Source organism: Gorilla gorilla, chromosome 12 (assembly GCF_029281585.2).
Source record: "Gorilla gorilla gorilla isolate KB3781 chromosome 12, NHGRI_mGorGor1-v2.1_pri, whole genome shotgun sequence".
Taxonomy (NCBI): Eukaryota; Metazoa; Chordata; class Mammalia; order Primates; family Hominidae; genus Gorilla; species Gorilla gorilla.
In genome coordinates this window covers 78,918,355-78,937,260 of record NC_073236.2, presented here as the reverse complement: position 1 = coordinate 78,937,260, position 18,906 = coordinate 78,918,355, and the positions used below count along the sequence as shown (strand labels likewise).

Below are 18,906 nucleotides of genomic sequence, written 5' to 3'. Positions count from 1 at the left end.
TTTTAACCCGATGGACTCTAAAAGTGGAACACACAAGAGACATTGGCTGCAGTCACTGAGTGAAGGCCCTGGGCTGAGGCTGAACGGTATGAGAGTGCAGGAGATCTTCGTAGACTTTAATATCCTTGGTCTTTACCTTATAAGAGAAAGGAAATTTGATTTGGGGGGCATACCTCCTTGGGAATGTATTTAATAACATACTATTAAGAAGGGGAAAAATGCTGGCTAAACTTTGACAAAATGCTCTTTTGTCACTTAAAATGTTTATACTTCATTAACAACCTATTTCAGACTTACTTGGACATAGATTTGTATCATAGGTTGCTCTTGTGCATGCATAAGAACGAAAATAGAAGCAAAATAACGTAAAGTACTCTTAGAAGCTCTTTATATTAGGAATCCAAATATTCTGAATCATCTTTGCTTTCAAAGTTGAACAAGTTTTTTCTGTTTGTTTTTATTTTTAGACAGAGTTTCACTGTTGTTGCCCAGGCTACAGTGTAATGGCGCAATCTCAGCTCACTGCAACCTCCACCTCCTGGGTTCAAGCGATTCTCCTGCCTTGGCCTCTCGAGTAGCTGAGATTACAGAAGCCCGCCACCACACCTGGCTAATTTTTGTATTTTTAGTAGAGACGGGGTTTCACCATGTTGGTCAGGCTGGTCTCGAACTCCTGACCTCAGGTGATCCACATGCCTCGGCCTCCCAAAGTGCTGGGATTACAGGCATGAGCCACCACGCCCAGCTGAAAGTTGGACAAGTTTTTATTGAATGTCTTTTTTCCCCCCTAAGACATAGTTCACACAAGCCTGTAACATACTCTGAATACAGATTTTTCTATATAGGACCTCAATTTTGGATGATATTCCAAAAGGTTTTTTTAAGTTTTTTATTTTGAAATAATTTTGGATGCACAGTAAGTGTAGAGTTCTCATGTGCTCATTATCCAGCTTTTCCCCATGTTCTGAATCACTTTTTGAAAACTAAGATATAATTCACACACCATAAAATGCATCCCTTTGAAGTGTATAATTCAGTGTTTTTAGTGCATTCACAAAGTTGTACAACCCACCACTATCTATTCTAGAACACTTCTCTTGATTTCTTTTTAAATTAAAATCCTTCAAGGGAATATTCCAGAACACTTCTATCACTCCCCAAAGAAACCCTGTATCTATTAGCAGTCACTCCCTGTTCCACTCCTCCTGCTCCCCCAGCCCCTGCAACTACTCATCTTTCTTTCTGACTGAATCACTTTTTAATTCAGAATGGCCTGTGTGCATCTCAGTGTCACTCTCTGTGTTACCAAGAGCACTGATGATAGAGCATTTTATAGCAGAGTGCTTCGTTTTGTCTCCAGGATTTTCTTCCAAGTTGCTGGTGTCTGTTCTTAAAGTTTTAATACACATGTGCAGACAATGACAACTCCATCGTAACTGCAGCCTGGATGATGAGACTGTAATATGAATAACAATTTGAGAGAGGTTAAAATACGAAAAATTGCCAGGCATGGTGGTGGGTGCCTGCAATCCCAGCTATTCGGGAGGCTTAGGTGGGATAATATCTTGAGCCTAGGAGTTCAAGACCAGCCTGGGCAACATAGCAAGACCTAGTCTCTTAAAAAAAAAAAAATGTGGGGGAAGAAAATGAACGTGGACATCTTAGACTCAATGAAACACTGTAATAAAAGTAGGTTATTTAGGACATTTCCATTTTATTGGCATTGTATCACTGTCAGACAGCATATTGTCATACATTTCTATTATCATTTGATCTACTTCATATCTTCTGGTGAGCCAATTGGATGCTACAGCTGAGGACATATGAGATTAAGAAATAGAACAGTGATGAGTTTTCACCCCAAGGTGCAGTAGGCATTGATAATTTAATTAAAGAATGGTTCTGCTCCCACTTCACAGCCTTTTTGGAACAAAGGCTAACTACCCATGAGTGGTTGAAGAAAAAATTCAAAAGAGCAATGGATTTTATGGAGAGAGAGGTGGAGGTGAGCCTTATAAAACGGGAGCAGGGTAGCAGGTCTCCAAGGCTCACCTCAGGGAAGTTCACTGGTAGGACAGCAGAGTGATGCCTCTTGTCCTCTCTCCAGCCCTCATTACCCGTGCTGGTAATTTTCGAATGGCCCACTCTCCACCCTTCTCTGCCCTGCTCTGTGCCTGGGCAGGCTGACTGCTGCAGACTACATTCCCTACTCATGACAGTCCTCTGGCTTCTGGTGGGTTTCATCGATAGGAGGGAGTTATAAGGGGGGAAGAGCAAGTAGACAGGATGATATTTACCTCCCCCCACAGCCCACACTCACACCTGGCCAGTCAGTTTTGGCTCTGGCTTCTTTCTTCTGCCACATTCCTGTTGAGCAGCATCACTGCCTGCCTTGGCAACAGCTCCCACTGAGTTACAGTAACAGCTCCCGCCCCTTGTCCCTACTAGAACTTCCTAGTATCTAGTTCCTGGATGCATCTGCATCCCGTTGGTACTTTTAACCTTGCCCACACCTCCGCAAGGTGTGGACATGGTTAAAGGTGGTGTCCCTTTGCTAAACTCTCTTCAGGTTCCACTCTGAATGTACCATCTGTTTCCTGTTGGAACACTTAGTCCTTCCCGAAGTGGGTGACTCACAGACAGCTGAGTGCCTCTCTCTCCTCTCCTCTCCCTTCCTCTCTGGGTTGGTGCCCCTGCACCAGGCACCCAGTCCTCTCTCCTACAAAACACAATCTTACTGGGCCAGGCTCTGTTCTGCAATAGGGAGGTCTGCAGTTGGGCACTGTATTAGGCCATTCCTGCATTCCTATAAAGAAATACTGGAGACTAGGTAATGTATAAGAAATGAGGTTTCATTGGCTCATAGTTCTGCAGGCTGTACAGTGCTGGCATCTGCTTCTAGGGAGGCCTCAGGAAGCTTTTACTCACCATGGAACGGGAAGCAGGAGCAGGCACGTCACATGGAGGAAACAGGAGTGCATGGGGGTGGAGTGGGAGGGAGTGACGGTGCCACACACTTTCAGACCGTATCTCCTGAGAACTCACTCACTATGCGGCAGACAGCACCAAGCCTTGAGGGATCCACCCCCATGACCCAAATACCTCCTACCAGGCCCCCCTTCAACACTGGGGATTACATCTCAACATGAGATTTGAAGGGGACATCCAAACTATATCAGGGTCCAATAGGTGAAATTCAGGGGGAAGATATTAAAAAGCCCAATTTTGTCTATGGATAAAAGATCCATTCTATAATCCAGTTTAACCAATAAAAAAATTGAGACTTTTGATTCCCAAGATCAATATCTAGTTCTCAGCTGCTTCCGCACTCGGAATGTATGGGACATCATTCACTGGTTCCCTTAAATCCCAACAACCACTCTCAAATATATATCTCCAGTTTCAGACTCATATAGACAGCTGTCTTGTTGTTCCACAGGCTCCTCATTGAACATACTCACAGCAAACTCATAATCTTCCTCTTTCTACCCTCAAACCTGGGGCTCCTCCAGTGTTTCCTGTTTCATTCTATGTTACCACTCTCCATACTGTTGCTCATGCCCAAAACCTGAAAGTCATTCTTGACACCTTCTTTTTCATCCTTCTATATATGAATTTTCAGATATAGTAGATCCTATGAACAGATCATTTATCCAATCCGTCCACTTCTCTCCACCATCATAGCTATACCCCAGTACAAGCCATCATCAACTCTTGCCTGGACATAGCATTAACTTACAGTTCTATGAGCTCAGCTCTCTTCTTCCCTGATCTCTCAACCATTCTTCAATCAGTATGCAAGGCCTTTCACATGTTTTAAAATCAAATCTGAGCATGATATTCTCCTTCTTAGAAGCTTTTAGGGCTCCCAACTGGTCATATGATAAAGTCCATTGGGAAGGAGAGTAAGAGGGAAAAAAAAGCTTTTTTTAAGGATCAAGTCCAAGGGCTCACCATAGCTTAAAAGGCCCTTCAAGATCTTGCCCCTGGCTTGCTTCATGAAGAACAAATTTATCTTCACACACAGCACTCCAGACACACTGGCCTTCTCTATTCCTTTAAACGCCTTGCTCCTCCCCACCTCAGAACATCAAACATTCCATTCCAGTTCCATCTGCCCAGAAAGCTCCATCCATCAGCTCCCACATCCCCAGCCCGGCCCTTTCATTCCTTGCCTGGGCTCCAGCTCCTGCACTTGTCCTGTGTAACACTTGTCACCATTATCGATATGTGGTCACTTTCTATGTGGTCATGTCCTCTAGACCTGAAGCTCCTTCCGAATTGGAACTGTGTCTACCTTGTTCACTTCTAGGTCTCAGGGCCTAGCACACAGCCTGCCTTGTGGTGGTTGTTTAATACACATCTGTTGAATGAATGAATGATGTTGAGCCCATAGTTTTTTCACTTTGAGCCTCAGTTTCTTCATCTGTTAAGCTAGAGGACGTGAGGTTTCTTCCAATGTGAACATTTCATGATTTTATGACTGCAAAGCACTTCTTTGAACACCAAAATTGCTCAGTTGAAGATAACATGGTTAAAGAGGAAATTTTTTTTTTTTTTTCAAATTTTAACCATTGAAGTCTCAGTCATAAAGAGGAAATCCATGAGACAACTCTGCTGCTCCCACCTGTCCATGGTCTACTGGTAAATACAACATACGCAACAGTCTCACAGGTCAAAAGGCATCTCTGCTTCCAAGAGTTTATCCCCTCTCCCTCAAGAAAGTTAAATTACAGGTGTGGCCTGATGTTTCTAGCTACCCTTCTGGTGCACGAGACAATCCATAAAACCTCCAAACTTTACCCTACTGAGACATCCCAGATTCTGATGGCACAAACAGGGATGGATTTCAAATTTGTGAGCTTTATCATTTTCTTCTTTTGGGGGTGGTGGGTGTTACTAGAATCTTTACACATTATATTGTTTTAAAAAGTTTTAAAGTGGAGACAAACTAAAGAAACAAATATTAGCCCTCTCTAGAATCTCAGATGTAGTTAGTTAAGATGATATCAGGCTGGGAGTGGTGGCTCACACCTGTAATCCCAGCACTTTGGGAGGCCGAGGTGGAGTGATCATCTGAGGTCAGGAGTTTGAGACCAGCCTTGCCAACATGGCAAAACCCCATCTCTACTAAAAAATACAAAAATTAGCTGGGCGTGGTGGCAGGCAGCTGTAATCTCAGCTACTCGGGAGGCTGAGGCAGGAGAATCGCTTGAACCCAGGAGGCGGAGGTTGCAGTTAGCCAAGATTGCACCATTGCACTCCAGCCTGGGAGACAGAGCAAGACTCCGTCTCAAAAAAAAAAAAAAAAAAAAAGATGAGATCATACTGAATTAGTGTATGACTGGTGTCCTTAGAAGAAGAGGAGACAAAACACAGACACAGACACAGACACAGAGGGAAAAAGACCACATAAAGACAGAGGCCGAGATTTGAGCTGTGCTGCTACAAGCCAAGGAACACCTGAGGCTACTAAAAGCTGGAAGAGGAAAGGAAGCATCCTCCTCTAGAGCCTTTGAGGGGGCATGGCCTTGCCAACACTTTGCTTTAAGGCTTTTGGCCTCTAGAACTGTGAGACAATTCATTTCTGTTATTTTAAGCCACCTAGCTTGTGATACTTTGTTACAGAAGCCCTAAGAAATGATGTATCAACCTTTAGGAATTTATTCCTCTAGAGCACAGGGTGGCAAACTATATAGCCCATGGGCCAAATCCAGCCCACTGCCTGATTTTGTATGACCCATGAACTAGGGATTATTTTTTTCAGAATAACATTTGCAGTCAATCTGATGATAGGAAACACTAACTTTAAACATCACTTAAACAAAACATTATCCCCTGAAAAGGAATCTGTCTTCTCATTAGTAGACTTCTATTACAAAAACATTGTACTAAATTATTGTTAAAGTTTTAATTTCATCTATTTAAAATGTGCAGAAGTTTGTTTTCTCTTGTTATATGAGGACCTACATAATATCCACAATTTTGCCTCTTGGCCCACTGATACGGTTTTTCTGTGTCTCTACCCAAATCTCTTCTTGAACTGTACTTCCATTAATCCCCACCTGTTGTGGAGGGACCCGGTGGGAGGTAATTGAATCATGGGGGCAGTTAGCCCCAGGATGTTCTCATGATAGTGAGTGAGTTCTCACAGATCTGATGGTTTTATAAGGGGCTTTTCCCCCTTTGCTCAGCACTTCTCCTTCCAGACGCCATGTGAAGAAGGATGTGTTTACTTCCCCTTCTGCCATGATTGTAAGTTTCCTGAGGCCTCTCCAGCTATGCTGAACTGTGAGTCAAGCAAGCCTCTTTCCTTTATAAATTACCCAGTCTCAGTTATGTCTTTAGAAGCAGTATGAGAACGGACTAACACACCCACAAATCATAAAATATTTTCTTTTTTAAAAAGTAGAGACAGAGTCTTTGTTGCCCAGGCTGGAGTGCAGTGGCGCTGATTATAGCTTACTATAACCTCCAATTCCTGGGTTCAAGGAATCCTCCCACTTCAGCCTCCCAAGTAGCTAGGACTACAGGCACAGGTTACCATATCCAGCTAATTTTTAAAAAATTTTTTGTAGAGATGGGGTCTTGCTATGTTGCCCGGGCTGCAAAATATTTCTATGTGGCCTACTAGAGAAAAAGTTTGCTGAACTCTTCTCTAGAGGAATCTCAGTGTCACCTACTCATTTAGCCGGGAATTTCTAAGCATAAGTAGAAACATTTTTATTATGATAAAAAGGATCTATTTTTAATCTGTTTTCATCTTATATAATTTTCCAGTTACTTTTTTTATAACAGCTTTGAGATATAATTCACACACCATGCAATTCATCTGTGCAGTTCATCCATTTAAAGTATACAATTTAATGGATATTAGTAAATTCAATTTTACAACCATCATTACAATTAATTTTAGAACATTTTCAGCACCCCATAAGAAATCCCTTAGTAGTCAGACCCCATGTACCCCTGGCCCCAGGCAATCACTCATCTATTTTCTGTCTATGGATTTGCCTACTCTGGACATTTCATATACATTTTCCATATCACTTTTCTGTATTTGCTTTGACTGATCTTAATTTTTATTTATGTCCTTTTAACACTTTAAAACAAGAATCAATACTGTAAGTGTGAGTCTTAGGAGTCTTTGACACCTCTAACATCCTATCTTTTCCATCATGAAATTTATCCCACAGATAGGGTCCCACTGGCTACATTTCCCTTACAGAAATGTTAAATGATTGAATATCCAAAGGCCAAGAAAGTGGTACCCAGTGCATAGGAGTCCTCAATCTCCCAGTTTGTAGCTTTTTGAGTTGCTGAGTTATGATATGTCAGGAATCAGCCCAAATATCTGTCATAGCTTATAGATACTATGAATCTCTGAGATGGGAAGAAAAAGTGGTAAAAAGAGAATTGCTTGCACAAATTGCTCTTGAGAAATATGGCATAGTATTTAAATATTTCATTTTAACTAAAGTGTTCTTTCAGAAGCGAGATTTTTTTTTAAACCATGCTCGGCCTCACCAATAATTATTTGCTTTTATTATTGCTAACAGGTCCTCCGACTGGAAACTACCACTTCATCTTGATGGTTATAGTAATTAGTTATAATGACTTTTAATGAGTCCTTGAGTTCTTTCCTTACTTATTAAAGAGCTATAGCATTTAAATCACCTCATCTACTGTTCTGGTTATCTATTGCTGCATTAACAATCCACCCCAAAGCTTACTGGCTTAAAACAACAACAATCATTTTATTATCTCATGGTTTCTGTGGGTCAGGAATTCAGGAAGAGCTCCACTGAGTGGTTCTGGCTTAATGTCTTACATGCAGTGGCAGGAGATGGAAGAGCAGGCATTGGGAGAGCTTGGGATGTCAGGGCCTCTCCATGTGATCTGTTTACATGAATTAGTTTGTGCTTCCTCGCAGCATGATGGTCTCAGGGTAGTAATGCTTCTTAGACAGTGGCTCAAGGCTCTAATGCACGGTCCAGAGAACCAGGGAGAATCTGCACCACCTTTTTTGACTGAGTCCGGAAGGTCATAGAGAATCATTTCTGCCATACCCTACTGGTCAACTAGTCACTAATGTTTGGCCCAAATTCAAAGGGAGGGCCACAAAGTTCACCTCGTCATGGGGGGGAGATCAAGGAATTTGCAGGTATGTTTTAAAACTGAAACTAGCTGGGCCTGGTGGCGTGCCAATAATGTGGTCCCAGCTGCTTGGTGGGCTAAGGTGGGAGGACTGCTTGAGCCCAGAAGGTGGAGGCTGCAGTGAGCGGTGATTGCACCACTGCTCTCCTGCCTGGAGATAGAGCAATACCCTGCCTTGAAAATAAATTAATTAATTTAATTAAATAATGTTTTAAAACTGCTACAAGCTGTGCAGAAACATTCTTTGGTTTACGCAATAATTACTCTGGCAAGAGACATTTCTGTCTTCCATTTACTTCCTTGTTTTCCTTCTCTTTCTTCTTTAAATGATCCCCTTTAAGTGTTTACAATTTAAAGATTTCAGCTCTAAATATTTTGTTTGTTTTATATATGTTCTGTATATAGACCAATTCTTGTGCCAGGCCCAAATATTTCCGGCTGCTCTGTTCTGCTCTGCCTACTTCCTGTTTGGTTGACTTTGATTTCCTGTCCTCTGTCAAAGGGCTTCATTAAAGTTATAAACTTCCATTTTGACCTAGGCATTGTGTTCTATTTCTGAATCCGCCAGTGGTCTTCAGCAACAGTACGCATACGGTAACTGTTAAGTATAATACAGGAAGTGAAAATTAAAGTACTATGTCTTAAGATTGATAGAATTAAATGCTCAGTTTAAGGAAATACATGGTAGAGACCATTTTTCAGGAGCTCAGACCTCAGCCAGACTGAGTCTCTCTTTTAGGGATAGTTGGATCTCTCTTATTTTTGGCTGCAAATAACAGGAAACTCAACTGGTTTACATCATAATGGAACATTTATTATCTCATATAACAAGGAGTCTGAGGTAGGATGGTTCCAATTCAGCAGCTAATCATGTCACCAAAAACTCAGATTCCTTCCAGTTCTTTCTACTCTAACATCTTCAGCATGGTGGCTTTATTTTTATTTTTTGAGAAAGGGTCTCACTCTGTTGCCAAGCTGCAATGCAGTGGCATAATCTTGGCTCCCTGAAACCTGCACCTCCCAGGTTCAAGCGATTCTCATGCCTCAGCCACCCAAGTAGCTGGATTACAGGCGTGCACCACCACGCCTGGCTAATTTTTATAGTTTTAGTAGAAACGGGGTTTGGCCATGTTGACCAGGCTGGTCTTGAACTCCTGGCCTCAAGTGATCTGCCTGCCTTGGCCTCCCAAAGTGCTGAGATTACAGGCATGAGCCACTGTGCCCAGCCCATGGTGGCTTTATTTTTAACTCATGGTCTTAAAATGGCTTCTATGGTTTACTTATCACATGCAGACACAGCAAAGTCTAGTGAATTCCTGGGTGCTCCTTTTTATGAGTGGGAAAAAAAAAAAACCCAAAAAACTATTTCAGTTCGTTTGAGCTGCCATAACAGAATATTGGAGACTGAGTAATTTATAAAGAACAGAAATTCATTTTCTCACAGTTCTGGAGGGTGGGAAGTCCAAGATCAAGGTGCTGACATTTTGCAACGACCTTCTTGGTGTGTCATCACATGGCAGAAGGGTAAGAGTGCAAGAGAGCTCCCCCTTCAACCTTGAGTCCTTTCATAAGGGCCCTAATCCTATCCATGAAGGCACCACCCTTATGACTTAATCATCTCTTAAAGGCCCCACCTCTTAATATTATGACATTGGGAATTAGGCTTCCAACACATGAATTTTGAGGGACACATTCAAACCACAGCAAAAACCTATTCCAGGCTGCACACAGAATCCCAGAATTTTGGGAGGCCAAGGCAGGTGCATCACCTGAGGTCAGGAGTTTGAGACCAGCCTGGCCAACATGGTGAGACCCCATCTCTACTAAAAATACAAAAATTAGCCAAGCATGACGGCACATGCCTATAGTCCCAGCTACTCAGGAGGCTGAGGTATTGAGAATCACTTAAACCCAGGAGGTGGAGGTTGCAGTGAGCCGAGATTGTGCCACTGCACTCCAGCCTGGACGACAGAGTGAGGCTCTGTATCAAAAAAAAAAAAAAAAGTAATGTGACCAAGATTGTTTCAAAAGTCTAAGGTAAAAAAAGTATTCAAAATATACCCAGTAATAGGAAAGTATATTATTTATAATATTGATGTATCACCTTCTTCTTTTTTTTTTTGAGATGGAGTCTCGCTCTGTTGCCCAGGCTGGAGGGCAGTGGCACGATCTTGGCTCACTGCAACCTCCGCCTCCCGGGTTCAAGCAATTATCCTGCCTCAGCCTCCCAAGTAGCTAGGATTACAGGTGTGCAACACCACTCCTGGCTAATTTTTTATATTTTTGGTAGAGACAGGGTTTTACCAGGCTGGCCAGGCTGGTCTCAAGCTCCTGACCTCAAGTGATCTCCCCACCTCGGCCTCCCAAAGTGCTGGGATTACAGGCATTAGCCACCACACCCGACTTGATCTATCACTTTTAATTAAGCACTAAGTAAAAATAAAGATGTATACATTTACTATGAAAATGAAAACATTTCAGCTGGGCGCGGTGGCTCCCAAAGCCTGTAATCCCAGCACTTTGGGAGGCAGGGGCGGGCGGATCACAAGGTCAGGAGATTGAGACCATCCTGGCCAACATGGTGAAACCTTGTCTCTATTAAAAATACAGAAAAAAAATTAGCTGGGCATGGTGGCGCGTGCCTGTAATCCCAGCTACTTGGGAGGCTGAGGCAGGAGAATCACTTGAACCAGGGAGTCAGAGGTTGCAGCGAGCCGAGATCACGCCACAGCACTCCAGCCTGGTGACAGAGTGAGATTTTGTCTTAAAAAAAGAAAGAAAGAAAGAAAGAAAGAAAATGAAAACATTTCATCTGGAATGTCCAAAATTAGGTTTAATATATTTTAAATCTCATTAGACTTTTTGATAGATTGCTGTAAATATTATTATGTGAAAGTTATGCTTGTCTTCAATTTCAGTGGTGTTAGATATCTAAATACAAGCCTGGCTGTTTTTTTTTTTTGAGACAGAGTCTTGCTCTGTCACCAGGCTGGAGCGCAGTGGCACGATCTTGGCTCACTGCAAGCTCTGCCTCCCAGATCCACGCCATTCTCCTGCCTCAGCCTCCCAAGTAGCTGGGACTACAGGCGCCCGCCACCACACCTGGCTAACATTTTGTATTTTTAGTAAAGACAGGGTTTCACCTTGTTAGCCAGGATGGTCTCAATCTCCTGACCTCGTGATCCACCCGCCTTGGCCTCCCACAGTGCTGGGATTACAGGCGTGAGCCACCACGCCCAGCCCAAGCCTGTTTTTTTAATGCGATAACTTAGAAAGCCCAACCTCCTGCTCACAATTTCCTACTTTTCCAATTTTTCAACTCCCTGGTTACATAAAATCTGTTCTTTAAGCTGATTAGGACCTACAAGGCTTGGAACCATTCCCAGTTTCCTAGGATATCTATTCTCTAGACAATTTCCTTCCTTATAGTGCTCAGTATAAAATCCAGGTCGGGCCCGATGGCTCACGCCTATAATCTCAGCACGGTGGGAGGCCAAGGCAGGAGGACTGCTTGAACCCAGGAGTTTGAGACCAGCCTGGGCAACACAGGGAGACCCCATCTCTACAAAAATAATTTTAAAATTAGCCAGGTGTGGTGGCTTGTCCCTGTAATCCCAGCTACTCATGATGCTGAAGCAGGAGAATCACTTGAGCCCAGGAATTTGAAGCTACAGTGAGCCGTGACTGTGCCACTGCAGGGTGACAGCTGGTCTCTAAAAGAAAAAAAAAAATCTATGGCAAATGTAATATAATGTCAAGTGAAAAAAAAATCCAGGCTACCAAAGTTTATGTATAAATGATACATAGTGATATAAAATATATAAAAGTTACACGAGGATATACTCCAAATCACTACTCTTGGTTATTTTTTGCATAGGGGTTGGTCATTTTACTTGACTTTCATTTTCTCTGCCTTAATTTTTTTACCATGATCAAGCAATAGCAGAAGAAATAAACCAAAGCCTGCATATGAAAAAGCTCTAGAAGACAACACATACACACATACTCACACATGCACGTAGGTGATGTCTGTATTAGTGAGGCAGAATTATAAGTGAGTTTTCTTTTCTCCAATCTTTATTTAATTTTGTTTATTTGTTTTGTTTTATAGAGACAGGGTCTCACCATGTTGCCCAGGCTGGTCTTGAACTCCTAGCCTCAACTGATCCTGCCACCATGGTCTCCCAAACTGCTGGGATTACAGGTGTGAGCCACCATGCCCAGCCTTTCTTTAATGTTTTATATGTGTCTTTTTTTAGGTTGTAATTTAAAAATAAACATATTTTAGCAAAAAATTAAATACTTTGAATGTTATTAAAGAATTTAGGTCCGGGAGTAGTGGTTCACGCCTATAATCCCAGCACTTTGGCAGGCTGAGGTTGGAGGGCTGCTTGAGCCCAGGAGTTTGAGACCAGCTCTGGGTAACAATAGTGAGATCCCACCTCAATCTAAAAATAAATAAGTAAAATATACATATGAACTTAGTAACTGGTTGGCCCAGCTTGCTTGCTTTCATGACAGTAATCCATGATTTTGATACCCGTCTTAATATAATCACTATCATACCTCTCTGCAGGCATAGTTATCACTTTGGGCAGGAGTTGAGCCTTGTGCCTCTTTTTTTCTTGATGGTATCTAACGCCCAGTGGTGATACACTGTCACTCATATCAATACTGGTGTGATTCAATGTGTAATAATTTATATTTTATTCGACATTTAATGAGCACCTACAATGCTAAAGGCACTGTACTAGCCACTCTAGGGAATCAAAGATGAACAAGACACAGTCAATGCCTTTAATTAAAGAAGTAAATGCACTGATTTTTACTTTTCCTACACAGGTATTGAATTGAGAATTTTGGGGAAAAGAACATGAAGAGTCTTAAAAGATATGGAACCTGTGAACGCTAAACCTTCATATATTTGCATTTTTATTAGTAAGATTATGGCTGCCAGTTATATTGTTTTATATCTTAGGTCATATTTTGAAATGTGATGTGACATAGTGAAAAAGAAACAAAGAGTCTGGAGGTCTGGTTTCAAGTTTCAACTCAGCAATTAACTACCTAATGAACACGGGCAAGGTACTTAAACTTCCTGTGCCTCATTTTCCTCATGTGTAAAACGAGGGAGATGAACTAAATGATCTACAGGGTTCCTTCCAACCCTAAAATTGAACCAACTCTCTCCTGTTGAGACATAAAAGAGGCACCATATGACTTGAAGGTGATGATGACTTCATTACTCGTTCTGAAAAATGTTAATTCTAAATCGGAACAAGTAATCACTGGATCTCATGGTTGTGACACATCAGACATTACTACAGTTAGAGAAACCCAAGTTAGCACACTGTGTCATACTTCTAAGCAGTGCTATATACGCAAAACTAGCATACCACAGTATAGGGCCTACACAATATAAACAAAAAGATTAAAAAGAGATTTTTTTTTTTTTTTTGAGATGTAGTCTCGCTTTGTCGCCCAGGCTGGAGTGCGGTGGCACGAGATCGGCTCACTGCAACCTCTACCTCCCAGGTTCAAGCAATTCTCCTGCCTCAGCCTCCTGAGTAGCTGGGATTGCAGGCGTGCACCACCATGCCCAGCTAATTTTTTGTATTTTTAGTAGAGATGGGGTTTCACCATGATGGCCAAGCTGGTTTCAAACTCCTGACCTCAAGTGATATGCCCGCCTCGGCCTCCCAAAGTGCTAGGATTACAGGCGTGAGCCACTGCGCCCCGCCGATTTTTTTTTTTTTTTTTTAAATAGAGACAGGGTCTCGCTATGTTGCCCAGGCTGGTTTTGAAATCCTGGGCTCAAGCAATCCTCCTGCCTCAGCCTCCCAAAATGTCGAGATTACAGGTGTGAGCCGCTGTGCCCAGCCAAGAAAATTTTTAACAATGGATATTTTACGAATGCTTTTTGGAGTTTTTATGTACTAAGATTTCATTTCTCTGGGTGTTCATTAATCTTATGTTTCAGTTCCTTAAATGAAAATAGGTGAGTGGGGCAGGTTTCCTCAGAGGTATAGTTTTTACTTTAGGGACTATCCCTTTCTCCTAAAGTGTGCTTTAAAGACGGCAGCACATGAACTTGTCTTAGATAGGAGGGACAGCAGGCAAAAGTGATGACAGGATCTGGGTCTGCTGCCACACGCCAAACTATTTATGAAATGTTTTTAAGAGACAGGGTCTTGCTCTGTCACCCAGACTGGAGTGCAGTGGTGTGTTCATAGCTCACTGCAGCCTCAAACTCCTGGGTTCAAGTGATCCTCCCACCTCAGTCTCTCAAGTAGCTAATATTACAGGTGCATGCCCCCACACCTGGCTAATTTTTTTTTTTTTTTTTTTGTACAGATGAGGGTCTCACTATGCTGCCCAGGTTGGTCTCCAACTCCTGGTCTCCAAAGTGCTGGAATTACATGGGTGAGCCACCACACCTGGCTCTCATTCTTTATGGGTTTTTTTTTTTTTTTGCCCTTAAGTTTTGTTTTTTACAACCTTATAAATCACATAATTGAGTTTCAGAGATCTCAAACAATACTAATGCAGTAAGTAAACAGGAGAGCAGGAGTGGGGTTTGGCCAACAGTACTGGTAAAATTCACTCATAGTGGTTGAACCCAGCTGTTGCCGCTATTTGTCCTTAATAGGAAGGACACCTCCTCACTACAGAGAGTTGGGCAGTGATTTGCAGTATGCTAACTGGGACTAGGGCGTAGTCTCGATAAGGTTTAATTTTTTGTAAGAGAACCATGTGGCTTAAACTGATGTAAAGCATCTACATAAACTACATAACGGAAGACAGGTAACTCAGATAATGGGGGTATCAAAGACGAAATTTGGCCATTTATCTAGAATTATCTGAGGGAGAACCCCAATGAATCCAACAGATACAATCATTCTGGTTATTAGAGTAGTGTAAGAATCACAGTTATACATGCTGACTTATTCAGAGGGCAAAGTACCAGTGTCTGCAACTTATTTTGAAATACATTTTTAAAAACCAGATAGATGAATGGATAGACAGAGGGATGGAAAAATAAACAGACAGGTGATAAGGCAAGTGCAGCAAAATGTTAATGGTGGAATCTAGTTAGTGGGTGTACATATGTTCCCGGAAAAAAAATCTTTCAGTTTGGCTGTATATTTGAATTTTTTTTTTTTTTTTTTTGAGACGGGTCTTTCTCTGTTGCCCAGGCTGGAATGCAGTGCCAGGATCATGGCTCACTATAGCCTTGCCCTTCTGGGCTTAGCTGGAACCACAGGTATGTGTCACCACATCTGGCTAATTAAAAAAAAAAAATCTTTTGTAGAGATGGTGTCTCATTTTGTTGTCCAGGCTGGTCTTGAACTCCTGGATCAAGTGATCCTCCCACCTTGGCATCCCAAAGTGCTAGGATTACAGGCATGAGTCACCATGCCTGGCCCCAAAAATTTTTATGATAAAACAGGAAAAAAAACTGCCAACATTTCTGAGGGCTTTCCCTGTGTCAGGCACTTTGTGTTAGTGATCTCAATTAGCCCTCACAAGAAGCCTGTGAGGTAGGTACCATATTACTACCCCTATTTTACAGATAAGCAAACAGGCACAGAGAGGCTAAGGGACTTGCCCAGAGTCTCACAGCTAACAATCTAGGACAAGCTAAGATTCAAATCCAGGCCTGTGTGTTTGCAAAGCCAGGGCCTTTAGCTGTGGAACACAGAGAATTCAGCAGATGTTTTTCAGAGCCTCCATTAAATATTACTGAGTATTATAAAACTTCTAGAAGAAAACATAGGAAAATATTTTCATAACCTCAGTCCAAGAAGAGTTCTCTAACATTCACAAAAAACACTATCAAAGAAAATAAATCAGACTTAATTAACATTAAGTTAAAAAGCTTCACTAAGATAATGAAAAGGCAAGCCACAGACTAGGAGAGGATACTTGCAATGCATATATTTTATAACAACTCTGTGGCATCCATAGAGGTGCTCTGCTCAGATCTCCATCTAGAGAGGATCTGCCTCAGCTTTCAAGCCAAAGCCACATATTTCCTTGGAGCCACCTACCCAATTATTAAGTACAGAGGTAGTATAAGGGCTAACTATCTCTGTGCACAGTGTTTGTGTTAGAGCTCCCCATTGGATTTACTGAGACTTCCTCAAAGATGCACTCCCATCTCATTTTCTTTCTACCAAATTTACCTTCCTTCCCCCTTTCTTTTCACCAGTGTCAGACCCGCATCTTAAGATTTTCCCTGCCTATAACTTTTTTCTTTCCCCTTTATCTTTCACAGATGTTACCCCCAATAAATCTCTTGCACTGTTAATTTCATGTTGGTACTGGCTTCCCAAAGGACCCAACTGGTATACTCATATCCAGAATATATAAAGAATGTCTACAAATCAATAAGAAAAAGATAGATAATCCATTTTTTTTTTTTTTTGAGATGTTGTCTTGCTCTGTCCCCCGGCTGGAGTGTAGTGGTGTGATCTTGGCTCACTGCAATCTCTGCCTCCCAGGTTCAAGCGATTCTCCTGCCTCAGCCTTCTGAGCAGCTGGGATTACATGTGCGCGCCATCATGCCCAGCTAATTTTTGTATTTTTAGTAGAGACGGGGTTTCACCATGTTGGTCAGACTGGTCTCGAACTACTGACCTCGTGATCTGCCCGCCTCGGCCTCCCAAAGTGCTGGGATTACAAGCGTGAGGCACCGCATCCGGCCCCAATTTTTTTTTCTAATGTGCAAAAGACTCAAACAGGTACTCTGCAAAGGAGGAGAGCCAAATGACTAGTACATTTGTAAAAAGGTGTTCAGTATCTTGGCCAGGCACAGTGGCTCACGCCTGTAATCCCAGCACTTTGTTAGGCAGAGCAGGGTGGATCACGAGGTCAGGGGTTGGAGACCAGCCTAGCCAATATGGTGAAACTCCGTCTCTTCTAAAAAAAAAAAAAAAAAAAAATACAACTGGGCGCAGTGGCTCACGCCTGTAATCCCAGCACTTTGGGAGGCCAAGGCAGGCGGATCACCTGAGGTCAGGAGTTTGAGACTAGTCTGACCAACATGGAGAAACCCCGTCTCTATTAACAATACAAAAATAAAATAAAATAAAACAAAACAAAAATACACAAATTAGCCGTGCGCAGTGGGCTTGCTTGTAGTCCTAGTTACTTGGGAGGCTGAGGCAGAAGAATCGCTTGAACCTGAAAGGTGAAGGTTCCAGTGAGCCGAGATTGCGCCACTGTACTCCAGCCTGGGCGACAAAGCAAGACTCCGTCTCAAAAAAAAAAAAAAAAAGAAAGAAAGGAAAGGAGTTCAGCATCTCTAGTTATCAGGGAAATGTATATAAAAACCACAAAAAAGTACTGCTACACCTCCATCAGAATGGCTAAAATTAAAAGGACAATACCAAGTGTTGGTGAAACAAATGGAATTATCTTAAGTTTTGTTGTTGTTGTTGTTGTTTTTAGAAGGAGTTTCACTCTTGTTGCCCAGGCTGGCGTGGAGTGCAGTGGTGCAATCTCAGCTCACTGGAACCTCCGCCTCCTGGGTTCAAGCGATTCTCCTGCCTCACCCTCCCGAGTAGCTGGGATTACAGGCATGCGCCACCATGCCGGGCTAATTTTGTATCTTTAGTAGAGACAGGATTTCTCCATGTTGGTCAGGCTGGTCTCGAACTCCTGACCTCAGGTGATCCACCTGCCTCGGCCTCCCAAAGTGCTGGGATTACAGGCGTGAGCCACCGTGTCCGTCCGGCCTCTTAAGTTTTTTTGTGGGAGTATAATTTGGTACAACAACCTTGGAAAACTGGCAGTGTCTACTAAAACTAACATGTATTTACCATATGATCCAGCAGTACTGCTCTTGGGTGTATATCAACAGAAATAAGTGCTTATATCCACCAAAAGATGGACAACAATGTGGACACAACTCAAATATTTATCAACAGTAGACTGGATAAATAAAATGTGCTACATTCATACAATGGATTTCTCCCCAATAATGAAAAAGAATGTACTACTGTCACACAGTATGGACATGACACATAAAATTGTTAAGTGAGAAAGTCATACTTAAAAGAGTATACACTGTATGAATCCATTCATATCAAGCTCAAAAACAGATACAACTAATTATCGTCAAGGAGGTCAGAATATCGGGTGCCTTTTGGGGGTGGATATTGACTGGAAGCAGCTCCGAGGCAGCCTTCTGAGTGGCTGGCTGGAAGCGTTCTGTATCTTAATCCGGGTAGTGGGTTACAAAGACTCTCCTTGATGACACTCTGAAGAGGCTTCTCTGAGCCCTGTTCTCCACTAGGCTTCAGCCTTGGCCTGTAACTACTGCAGATTCTGAGCACACATTATTTTATCCATGCGCCACACTAACAGACCTAAACAAATACTAGCATGCCCCTAGGATGATGACTTCGGTCACCTTTAGTTACTGCCTGGGAAAGCTCAAGAATGCCAAAATAATATATGTTTGTTCCAGTTCTATGAACCTATGGTGACCACAAGGTTTGATTTTATTCTGAAACTGTTGTAACTGTATCCATTCAGTTTAATGATGGGTGTCTTGTTCTTTCAACAACAAAAAAATATCTTATGGAGCAATTTCACTTTTAACCCCTCACTCTTACTTTTTCATATTCTGTGATCACAGACTCAGAACACATCCATTTGCTAATCAGATTTGTTTGTTTCCTGGAGGACTGTGACTTTTTAACTGCTGCATCATTAAAAAATTTTTTTTCATATGTTTAAGGT

The 18,906-nt window shown here is 42.1% G+C and overlaps 1 long non-coding RNA gene across 1 annotated transcript in view; it reads right to left on the bottom strand.

Annotated features, from left to right (window-relative positions):
• The window catches only part of LOC129531609 (uncharacterized), a 40,484-nt gene that overhangs the window by 18,419 nt on the left and 3,159 nt on the right, over window positions 1-18,906 (bottom strand). The gene's annotated exons all lie outside the window — the stretch shown is intronic.